We start from the raw sequence: 12,187 nt of genomic DNA on the forward strand, positions 1-12,187 counted from the left end.
GTGTGTGTGTGTGTGTGTGTGTGTGTGTGTGTGTGTGTGTGTGTGTGTGTGTGCGCACATGTTTGTCTGGCTGTCTTTGTGGGGACTTTCCATTGACTTCCATTCATTTCTACAGCCTAAGCCTTACCCTAACCCTTTTCCTAACCCTATCCATCACATACCTAACCCTAACCCCATCCAAAACTCAATTCATACCTTAGCCCTAACTCTGACCCCTGACCCAAAAACAGGGTTTCCCCTCGTGGGGACCAGGCTCCGATCCCCACAAGGAGCAATTGGTCCCCACAACGTAGTATATGTCAGGAAAATCTTCCCCACAAGGTATTACAAACAAACGTGCATGTGTGTGTGTGTGTGTGTGTGTGTGGTAGGTTTGAGGGGAGGGGCAGAAAGAGCTGCGCTCATGTTTTATTGTCCATGTAAACATGAAGATGAAGAAAAGATGGAGGAGTCTGCAGGCGGAACAGATCATCAACCTCTATCAGGATGTTTGAACTTTGTTGGTAAAAACTAAAAAAAAAAAAACGTTCTGAGAAAGTATTTATTTATGAGTCATTGAGGTCAGTTTGATACCCTGATGAGGGCTGAAACGATTAACTGTGATGATTTTTGAAATAATCATTCACTAATTTAGTGATCGATTAATCGCTAACAGATCATTTGCTAAAAGGACAACATATTCAGAGCAATAATTGACAAAAAAATATTTTGCTACACCTCGCCACCTTTTCTGTCTGTAAATGTGCTCTACTCAAAACTCTTGAAGTGGTGTAGTTTGAGCCTCACCTGGTTCAAATTCTGTAAAAACAAACAAAGAAAATCTCATATAAAGCAACTTTTGCTACTATCAGTCGGTTGATCCAATAAATAATCTCCAGATCTTTCTGAGCTTCTCACACGTTGACGTTAGAAGGACTTTTTACTGTAAACGACCAAGTGTTCACTAAAGGAATGTTGTCGCTGCTTTCTAGGAAATAAAATGTCTATCTTCTTATTTAAAAAGAGGAATTGAATTATTTGTTTACTTGTATCTTTTAATGCATTTCCAATACTGTACACATAAAGGCTTGTGTGATTAAAGATAAGACGAGAGATGATAAGATGAGGTAAGGTAATCCTTTCTTACTCCCACAAGAGGGAAGTTTAAGCTGTCATGGCAGAAAGTGGACAGAACAAAAGAGTAAAAACAGTTCAGTGTAGAAAAAACAGCTTGTAGGCTAAACTCAAATCTTAAATGATAAATTTGCAGAATGTGCAGGCTTTTCGAAAACAATATTTAGACATGTGGTCTGGGAAATGTTCTTTTTTTGTCCATGTTACAAAGGAAATGGTTTCCAACATCCATTCAAAAGTAGTTCAGTTACGCAAAATGTTCTCAAATGTTCAATTGGTCTTTCAGTTGTTTACATTTATGCACCATGATGATTGTATTCCAGTTGCAAACAGATGCACCCCCTGAGTGCTAAATATGAATTTTACTAAATCATCATGTGATCAGCTTCTTTTGTTTTGGCAAAATGAGCCAAAAACTGAGTTTTTAACTGACTCTGAAAGTTAAAAATTTTTTTTTAAAAAGTTACCAAAAGTCTCTCAGAAGGATGCAGCATTCTTGAAACTGCTAAAATTTTGGGATGTGATCACAGAACCATCAAATGTCTTGTTGCAAATAGTCAACAGGGTCACAAAAGATGTCTTGTCAGATTGTGATAATTTCATTAAGCAACATGCAATACTTGGTTTATACCTTTATAACTAATTAGGTGACTTGAGAAGAACTGGATTTGATTTAGGGGATCAAAGCAGAGAGGTTGGGAAACTGTCTGTCCGTGAGTTCTGCTGTTAGGCCTCATTGATACAGTGTGTAGTATCATTGATGCAGGCTCACTGGACTAAAATAATAACTGAAACCATTTGACGGCAGGGGGATGGCTGGGTCTGGTGCAGCAGGACGAACTGAGTAATGAACAGCCCTGAACTCCCCCCTCAGCACTGCAGTCGTCTCTGATCGTCTCAGTTCGATACTGATGTCATTTAGGCTGTGGCAGCAGGAGAAACACCTCGCTGTCTGGCTCCTCCACAGCTTTCATCTCATTTACTGATCTTTGCGAACTTAATTCACAGAGTTTTGACTTCAAGCAAAAAGGCTGCCCTCAGAAGCAAATAGGTGTTTTTGCAAATCTGTTCAACATTCAGCGACCGGGATTAGAGAAAGTTTCTTTCTTTTTTTTTTCCTGTATTTGCCTGTGGGAGATGAAGAGGAAGAGTTGAAGATAAGAGCAGAAAAAGATAAAATCAGCAACAAAGCTTTTCATCACTGTGTGTGTGTGTGTGTGTGTGTGTGTCAGCATCTGGACAAGCAAGCGAGTCTGCAGCCCATCTTCCTCTAGTGTAGAAGACATCTATTAATAAGTTTGTCTGATTTATCTATAAATACATTTCTCCTCCTGTTCCTCACACAGACTCACTATTTAAGTACTTCTGACAGTCAGTGGGGTCGGTCGGCGAAGGGGGGGAGGAGGAGTTGGTGAGTGGGTAACTTGGCGGAGTGGGGGATGTTTGCAGGCTCTCTCTCTCCGTGTGATTCGTTATCTGTGTGGAGAGACCCTGATCCTCATGACATTCACAGGGAATGCTGGGAAACGCCAGGTTTTTGCACCTCTCTGGCTCCATCAGTGAACATGCAGAGGCCGGCGGCCATTTGTTCTGCTGCTGCCACTTCTGCAACTGGCCAACGTTTCCCATAACCACAGGGGTACAAATGGTTTGGACAATGAACAGAGGTGGAGTCAATGACTACATCACTTTTTAGACACTTTGTGCATTTACACACAAAGTATAAAATACTTGTGCCTTTGGAATTCTCTCTCTCTTTTTTTGCTATCAATTTATATTCTGCTAATCCTGTTGTTATGGAGGCTACATTTCATATCTATAAATGGAAACCTATTGTGAAATATTCTTTCTTGCAGTCAGAAATTCAAAAAGTACAGTTATTAAAAGAAACACAACTTGGATCCAGATCTAATCAGAATTGTAGCACCGTCTCATAAAGCCAAAGATTTAGTTGAACATTTTCAGTACTTTTAAAATGTCTAGCTTTTGAATGTTTTTTTGTTTTTACAATGTATTTCATCATCCTAGCATTTTATTTCATTTTTTATTTCATTTATCTATTTATTTACATGCCTCTTACTGCTGTTTTTCATATCAGCAGTGTGGCTTTCTGCCCAGGGCTGCACAGCCTGTTCTGGGAGGGGACGGGGGAATCGAGTGTGACAAAATGATCTAGCTGTTGTGCTAATTTGGATGTCCAGTTACTGCCACCCTGTGGCGTGGACGGATGGCTAACGAGATGGTGTCCGAGTCACAGTTTAATAATTCAGCTTGAAATGAAAGAGTTGATTTTAGAGGATTAAAAAAAATAAAATAAAATAAAATACTGCGATTAATTTGATCATAAAATTGTACATTCTTGGACCTCATCTGAACAAGTCTCCTCTGAACACAGATTTTTTTTTTAAATGTAGTTTGAGATTTGGGAAACTTTACTATGTTAGGCTGTTGGTAAATTGACACCTGGGTGTCAGTTTCAACAAATATGTAAAAAAAAAAATTATAAAAATTACATACTGCAGCTTTGAAGTACTTTCTTTTTTGTTTACATTTGAGTTTGATTATTTTATATTCATACTTGAGTACATTTTCTGACAATCTGCCTACATCTGTATTTTATTGACCTTTCAGGTTTTATGTGTAAATGTTCATGTTTGTCCTCCAGTTTTATCTTGAGCTCTTGGCATCTGGACCGGAAAACTCCCTAACTGAGATTTTAAATGCCCGTGGATCGTTCCTTGTTAAATACAGTATATTTAAAGAAAATTGTACAAAAACTCCCCCACAACAAATAATTTGCAATGTTCTTTTGTGATTAAACCACTTCAAGTGTGAAAAACACAAGACAGCGATGTGAAAATGTATTTGCTCCCTTACAGATTCCTTCTCTGGAATTTTTTTTTTTTTGCTCTCTTTTCTCATTTAAATGTTTCCGATCATCAAACTAATTTTAATAAATGGGCTGATGTTTAGCCCATTAGGACACGGTGTGCATAAGAGATCAAACATAAACCAGGGAATGGATTAGAAAGTAAAATATTTGTAGAATTTAAGATCTAAGCAACAAGCATGACTAGATTAATTAAACTAAATCTGACAAAATTCAAGTTTAGAATTGGAAAACGAGGGACAGAACCACAGTGACCACAGGATTGTTTTCTGTGAAGTGAAGGTTGCCTTAGCAACGCAGCAAATGAAAAGTTGAACGTGTTAAGAAGAGGATTTCTTTTTATAGTTACAAATCCATGCTTTTCTTTATACTAAGTACCAAAGGGTTAGTTTTTAGTTTCTATAGCACATTTTTTGTCGACACAAAGAGGAGGTGTCTCAATTCATTTGCATCATTCACGTCAACATACCAAAATACCCCAGAAAATTAAACAATGGGGAAATGAGCTGTTAATATCATTTTCTTAAATTTGGGATTGTATACATTTTTGATTGGGAGAACTGCAACATAAAATGCAATATTTATTATCAATAAACCACCTCCTTGTATTGATTACAACTCCCTAAAAATATTTAGAAATTCAAATATTTTTTTTATTTTATTTATTTATTTATTTTTTTTACCAAACTTATTTTATACATTTCAGGATTTTCTACAAAAAACGCAGGTGGTGTCGTCATCACGCAATTTTTAGGAGGGGATGATTTGGACCAGGCTTCTCCTGTATGGCAAGCAATTGTATCATGTAATTTGTTAATCTGTTGTTTGAAACAGAAATAAGTGATAAAATAGTGTTAGATATCTACTTGTTGTAAAGCCTTTAGGTTCCTGTTAGACAAACTAGTAAATATTGCTATTACAGGTCAAAAATAAGAAGGCACTGTGTTTTCAAAAGTAGACTAAAGAGTAAACATTTAGTGTCCCGTCCTGAAATTGAATGAACAAAGTGCATTTTCAAAATCATTAATGTATTTACAGTGAAACTAGTAAAAGTTTTTTTTTTTGTCATTTGGAAAAGTCTCATTGACATGATCTGTAAAATTTCCAACAACAATTTCAGGCTCTATCCTGACCCTGACTGGCAATAATAATGACGTTAATAACACATCATTAAAAAAAAGAAAGACTTCTTCTGCAAATGTTAGCAGCTTTTTACAATCAGTGTAAATCTGGAGTTTATTGGTCACACAGTCAGAAAGGAAGGAAAACATGTAAAAAAAAACAACAACAAAAAAACCCGGTTTCATTATGGCCATAAAAACAAGCGTTTATTGCAGCGAGTTGCACCAGCTCGTCTCTGTCGGCCATCTTGGAGCTAGTCAAGTGAATAAAGGAGCTGTCGCTTTAAGAACAGCACTAATGTTTTTTTTTTTCTGGTTCATACTTCAGTTTATTTTCCCAGATGTAGACTTTTATTATTTTCCTGATGTTTGGTCTACAGTGATTTTAGGCAGTACCACAGAAATGCTCAAAGGCAAAGTCTTTACAGGCTGGACTTGGAGAAACTGTTGGTCAAAGAAAAGCACTTAGAAGCAACTAAGACTAAATTATGTAACATTATGGAGTATTATTTCACAAGTCACATATTTATTTTTAGCATTAGCATTTTGTTTCCCCTGATGTGACTTTATTTTCCTTACTTGTATCGAAATTCCAGGAAGAAAACAGCCAAATAAAAGTAAATAAGTAATAAGTAGTGCTTCCTCTACTTTCTTCTTATTTTTTTTAAATTTATTTAATAAAATGCTAAGGTTTCCAGCCGTGTCTACAAATTAATAGTCACTTTGGTGAAATATCTTTGACCAGAGATTAGTTTTAGTTAAAGGCTTTTGGTTATTCCAAGATTCTGGAATCACAAACAATTATACAAGCTGGCCACTTTTTTAGGTACACCTGTACACTTGTGCTAACAAACAGAAACGGTGGCAGAGCCAGTCACATTGCAGAAACACATTTAATGCTTGCTTTGATGAAGCTCAGAATAGGGGAAACAGGAAGGTTTAGTGAATGTGTTATCTGACAAGTGATCTACTGGGAATCTCTTAGAGCATATGAGCATCAGTTGTGTGGAAGGAAAACACCTTGCTGATGGGAATGGATGAAACACCACCTGACAGTCCTTTGGGCTCAGAACAAGAAACTGAAGGTACAATTCACACAAGCTCAGCAGCGCTTGATGACAACAGACTGGTGAAAACGCTGCCTGGACCGATGAGTCTAAAGTTCAGGTGACTTTCAGATGGCAGGGTCAGAGTTTGCTGTAAACAACATGAAAGTACAAATCGGTTGTGCCTTTTTATTAATGATTCAGGCTGGGGACAGTGTGAGGAAAGGCTTTTTGACACATTTTAGGGCCCCTTGGTATCATTCACTTGCCACGGCCGACCCGAGTGTCGCTACTGAGAGTGTCCATCCATCCTTTTATGACCACAGTGTCCCCTCCTGACGGCTACTGCCAGGTGGAAGTTGCACAGTATCCTGAAGCTGTGCAATTTTGACTCAGATCAAGTCAAACTGGTTTCTTGAACATGTGAAAAAGTTTACTGCATTCAGATGGGCTCCAAAGTCACCAGATCTCCAAAGTCAACAGAGAGGGAGATCTCTGATGTAATCATGTCCATATGGACCAAAATCTCAAAATAAAATAATTAAAAAAATTCCACCACTTTTTTTTTTTTTTTTTTTTTGAAGAGGGGCCATGAAGACGAAAAATGGAAAGCCTAAAAAGGAGTCAGTGAGGGTATGGAGAGAATAAACTATAACTCCGAGTTTGACATGGCTTAACACAAAAGTGGGAATTTTGATAATCAAATGCCTTTGGTCTGCTCTCAATTTTATATATTTCTAAGACACTAAATTATTTGACAAGTTCCTGAGAGATATACGCCTGTCACTACCAAAAGGAGACCATCTATTTTCTTTACCGGCCGCCCCTATAAAAATTTCTGGTGTCGCCACTGCCATCCATCTATCCATGATGTGGGTTTGACAGCCTGAGTATTTTATGACCAGTTTGCTTGCCGTACCCGCGGATGCTGCGACCGACTCTCCTGCGCGCGAGCAGTAGCAGCGGCTCCTCCTCCTCCTCCAAAAATGTCGCAGGAGCTTCTCCTCTCGCCGCGGCGCTTCTTTTCTTTCCCTCTTTTCTTTTTCTCCCAGCGCCCCTAAAACTCCACCGAATTTGCAGCTGTCACAGCCGGAAGCAGCGAGCTTCACCAGGACACACGAACCGGCCCTTCTCCCCTCCCCGCCACGGAGGTGTTTAAACCCTCAGCCCGGCGCATCCTCTCCCGCCCTCTCTCTCTCTCTCTCTCTCTCTCGCTCTCCATCTCTCTCTCTTTTCATCTCTCTCTGTCATTCTCGGTGTCTCTCTCTCCTGAAACCGCCGCAGAACTCCGCCGACCGTCCACCAGGTGACTGCGCGGAGCGGAATATTCATCAGCACCGCCACCGTCGTCGTCTTTCATTCCTCCGCTCCTTCGGACTCCAGGGGGACCGGAGCTGCCGCATCCCTGCATCCTTCCTCCCCTCGCCCCGCACCCTCTCCCCCCTGCGCTGTATCCTCTCATCCGGTTCGGGACATTCTCCGCTCCAAGCACACGCAGATTAACGGGGATTCTGCCTCCCCGCCCGAACACTGATGCTGATGTCCTTGAGCTCGGCCTGCACGGTGAGTCGGAGAGTCCGTGCGTGGCTGCGTGCGTGACTGTTATTTACCCCGGGCGCCTTGTATTAATGGAGGGAGGATGTGTTGCTCATTAGTAGCATGTCGGACGGACATGCAGAATGTGCTCGGCCTAATGTTCTCATCATAGGCCTTTTTTTTTTTTTTACAGCTGTCAGAACTGGCCACACAGTAGAGCAGAACACAACAACCTGCATGCAGACAACGTTATGACATTAGGAGATGTGTGTGTCTGTGAGTGTGTGTGTGTGTATATGCGTGTGTGTTTGTGCGCATCCATCCCTGCGTGTCCTGTGTCAGTGGATGAGCTGCCATAACATTTTCACCGATCAGCACTCGCTGTTCTCCCCCCCCGCCCCCCATCCCCTCGCTCGCCTCCGTTTTTCTCGGACATCAGACGCGCTGTTTGTCTCGGTTCCGGTGCACCTGCAGCGCCGAGCCGAGGGAAGCCGAGCTGCGGGGTTTCGGTTCGATCCGGCGGGCAAAAGGGACCCAAACAAGTAGCCCCGGCACAGGATGGCGCGGGAGGGAGGGAGAGTTTGGCAGGTGGAAGGCCGGTGGCCGGTAACCTTGCGGAGGGACATTGGTTGGAGACAAGCAGCGCTCCATCGGCTGCGCTTCCTCCTCCTCCTCCTCCTCCTCCTCTTCTTCTTCTTCTTGGGTTTTAGTCTTTCATCCTCTTGTTGCTGTTGAGCTTGAGCAGCGGAATGAAGATCAAGCACGTCTGAAGGTGACCAGCAAAGGTCGTTTAATGAGTAGAATACTCACTTCCTGCACGGAGAAATGATTCAGGTGTTGCTTTGGGTGGAGTTGGGGAAGAGAAGGACCTGGGATACCTGGAAAGAGTCAAGTTTGAGCTCAGCTCTTTCTTTCTTTCTTTCTTTCTTTCTTTCTTTCTTTCTTTCTTTCTTTCTTTCTTTCTTTCTTTCTTTCTTTCTTTCTTTCCTTCCAACCTCTATGATAATGCAGATGCCTGTGCCCTATTGGCAGCTCACCTTTAATGGCACAGCCTGCATTGCATCCTAAGTGTGCTTGTTCCCACCGGGCCTTATAGAAGTGTGAGTGGCGCCGGGCCAGGCTGGCCAGGCGGACCAGGCAGGCGGCCGCACACACTGGAGGGTCCTCTGCCAGAGGTGACCCTTCAAACCTCTCTGCTGGAAATGAGGTGCTGCAGCTGCACAGGGGAGTCACAGAGTCGGGACGGGAGCAACACGGCGTTCAGTCACATTTGCTCACAGTGTGGATCTGCTGTGGATCTGGTGTGCTGTGCCGAGTCGAGTCGCCGACCCCTCTGGCCTGGAATGAAATCCCGTGAGGAGCCTCTCCTCTGTTTTGTGCCATTCTTGACGTTCTTTCTGTAGCGATGAAGAGAAGACGTCCTGAGGGGATGAAGAGTGGCCGCTTTTTATTAAAAATGAAAATAAAAATAAGCAAATTACCCGTCCCCTTCAGGGGATAGTGTGCGGACGAGCTTTCAGGATAAATGGGCAGCCGGCTGAGGACTGTGCTGACCTTTTGTCTGACTCTTTTCATGTTAAAACACACTCCATCCCCCAATCCCCCTTTCTTATTCCGAAAGTGCTGCCCTGTGTGACACATTAGTGTGTGTCATGACAGAGATCATAGAACTCATGTCTCTGGGCATGAGTGCTCACGTCTTTGTGTGTCTGCTGTCCATTTCCCCTTGCATCCTATAGATAAAGGCCTGCATATTATTGAGTTAGGGATGCAGAACAAGTGAAGTAATAACTTTATTTTTATTTTTTTGCATTATGCATAAGACTCACAGGCGAGCATCAAATCTTTGAGGGGAACAAACAGGACAGACTGAGAGTCGTGGCTGCAGTAGCGGAGGGGTAAACAGAGGAGGATTTTCCTGCATGAGCGTTATAATATCAGACAGAATCAGTGAGTGAGAGATCAGGCGGGTTAGGAAAAAGTACAACTGACTGGGTAAATAAATGATTGCAGTAACAGGAAGCAGACACGAAGGTAGGGAGACAAAATGAAAGAAAAAAAGAAAGAGGAAGGTGACATAATAGGCAAGGATATACAGATAAATATATGGTAGAGAAGGGAAGCAAAAGAAGATGGAGAGCAAAAAAAAGGGGGGGCTTCAAAGGAAGCTGGAGCAGGGTGACTCAGTCATAAACTAACACTCTCAGTCAGGATGGAAGCATGGCAGGGCAGAGAGGAGAAGGGAGGGAGAAGATGCAAGAGGCAGAGGGAGCTGAGGGAGAGCAGGGAGAAGAAAAGGAATTCATGATGAGCTTCTGCTAGTTTCTTTCTTGGTTTTTCTTTCTTTTTCTTTTTTTTTTCTCTGCTCATTCTTATGTAAAACACCTTGATCAGAATACGTTTTGTCATGCGTTTTGCTGAGAATATTTACAGCTGCCGGTAATTACTCGCGCGGGACGAGAGGGGAAGCTTTATGTGAAAGCAAGTTGAAGGGATCAGTGTTGGGTTTGGTTTATTGGGACCGGTTCCTGAGCGACGATCAAACGGAAGTGCAAAGGCTTTGCAGCAGGTGCAACGAAGACGGCGGTGCTCTCTGCTTTGGTTTTCACTAGAAATGCACCAACTGGAATTTGCTTGGATCGATTATTGATTTTTGTGAAAAATTCTGACAATCGAAATTTTTCCTTTTAGAAAATTATTACACATGAAGTTCTGACAGCAGCATTGAGGATGTCTTCTCTAGCCTTCCTGCCTTGAGTAGTCATTAATTATTTACAGTAGGAAACGAGACAGCGTCAAACAGCGTGTTTCTGAGATCAGTAGCTTTAAGGCTGGGTTTTACTGTGTTTTAAAAAAGACAAAATCATTATAGAGTTGACCTTTTAAACTGGCTTCTACATTTTCCATTAGTGATTGCCGTGGTGGGACTTAGCATCTCTAACTGGAAACAGCAGTCTCCATTTATATTCTCAAGTACCACATCAGTAAAAACAAAAGTTTTTCCAAGTATACAAACATCTCAAGAGATTTTAAAACCACAACAGTGAAACTTGTGCTTCTCTAATTTCTGGGGTTTTGTTACAAAAACGTAAATGGAGGAAAAACCAACATTTTTCCTATTGGCGCTGTCTCGCTTCTCCATTAATTTTCAAGATTAAAGCTGGAAAAGCTTGGAATTCTCTGGAATTGTGCCACGAATGGTGACAGCATGTTGAAGTATTTCTGTTACGTTCTGTCGTTACATTCATATAGTCTCTTCTGTTAGCATGTTGCTAACTAACTGGAGATCCTTCCAGTCTACAGCATTACCATCCACACAGACTCTTTGAAGATATTTGGACGCAATGAGTTCCGACTTCCCATTGGGACAATGTTATTTATTCTGTTCTACTTATCAGGTTATTAATAAATAGTAACGTATTTTTGAAATGAATTGAAATGAAATGGAAATATAAATTGGAATAAAAATCGGGGAGACACAGGGGTTCTCACCAACCCAATCGTCGAAATCCAGTATTGTTGGCTTGGTTAAAAAGCATAGTGAGAGCTGCAGTTTAGTTGAACTCCTGATGTCTTGGCAAATGTCTCTCACACACAGTGATACATATGCTAGTATGTTAGTGAGCATGTTTGACTGAATAGAGAATAGATTAGAAATCGTCTTCTATTTGGCAGAATAGACTATTTCTATTCTATTGTTACAGCAAATTCTATAACTTGCTGTATCAGCATCAAGTTAAAGAAAAGTGGTATAATAAAAAAATACGAACAAGAATAAGAAACTGTGCAGGGAGGACAAATTTAAAATAATACTGCACGGGTTTTAGAAATAGCATACTCATATTGAAAGAAATGTACAACTGAGTAGAGTAATTAAAAAATGTACAAGATGTGCATGGAAATCTTGTGCACAAAAAACAAGAGACTTCACAAGAAGTAAAACAAACCTGAGATGTGCAAATAGCAGCAGGGATGTAAACCTATTGAATTTGTTGGAGCAATGATGGTGATGGAGTATAACAGCTGCTGGGGGGAAGGATCAGTGATTGCGCTCATTTGTGCACTGAGGATGCAGCAGTTTGTCACTGAAGGAGCTCTGCAGGTCAGCAATTGCTTCTTGCATATGGAGGAAGAGTTTGTCCAGCTTTTATTTTAGCCATAGTTCTTCTGTCTTTTCTTCTCTTGAAGAGAAACACATTGTTATTAGCTTACATTGCTGATATTAGTTAGCCTGGTTCATGGCATGCTAATTAGCAAAACCAAAACCAGTTCAGATTTTGAACAGATTTTGAACGAGTCCTGGTTAAATTTAATGTTGTTCCCAAACATCACAAGATCAGGTTTCAGATGCTAAGAGAAACAAAGTATTAGAAGCTACCAGGACTTGTTCCTGGTTCACTGCCATCCACTAAACCACATTCCTTCCTTCCTTCCTTCCTTCCTTCCTTCCTTCCTTCCTTCCTTCCTTCCTTCCTTCCTTC

General features: G+C 41.2%; 1 protein-coding gene across 2 annotated transcripts in view; it reads left to right on the forward strand.

Annotated features, from left to right (window-relative positions):
• The first annotated feature begins 7,109 nt into the window (after positions 1-7,109).
• The window catches only part of atp2b3b (ATPase plasma membrane Ca2+ transporting 3b), a 63,933-nt gene continuing 58,855 nt past the window's right edge, over positions 7,110-12,187 (forward strand). The window contains exon 1 of one of the 2 annotated variants that reach the window (XM_007569768.2): positions 7,110-7,733. The gene's annotated coding sequence lies outside the window, so the exon portion shown is untranslated. The remainder of the gene's footprint in view (positions 7,734-12,187) is intronic. The other variant, XM_007569769.2, reaches the window with a different exon arrangement.

This window comes from Poecilia formosa, unplaced genomic scaffold, assembly GCF_000485575.1.
Source record: "Poecilia formosa unplaced genomic scaffold, Poecilia_formosa-5.1.2 Scaffold245, whole genome shotgun sequence".
NCBI classification, from domain to species: Eukaryota; Metazoa; Chordata; class Actinopteri; order Cyprinodontiformes; family Poeciliidae; genus Poecilia; species Poecilia formosa.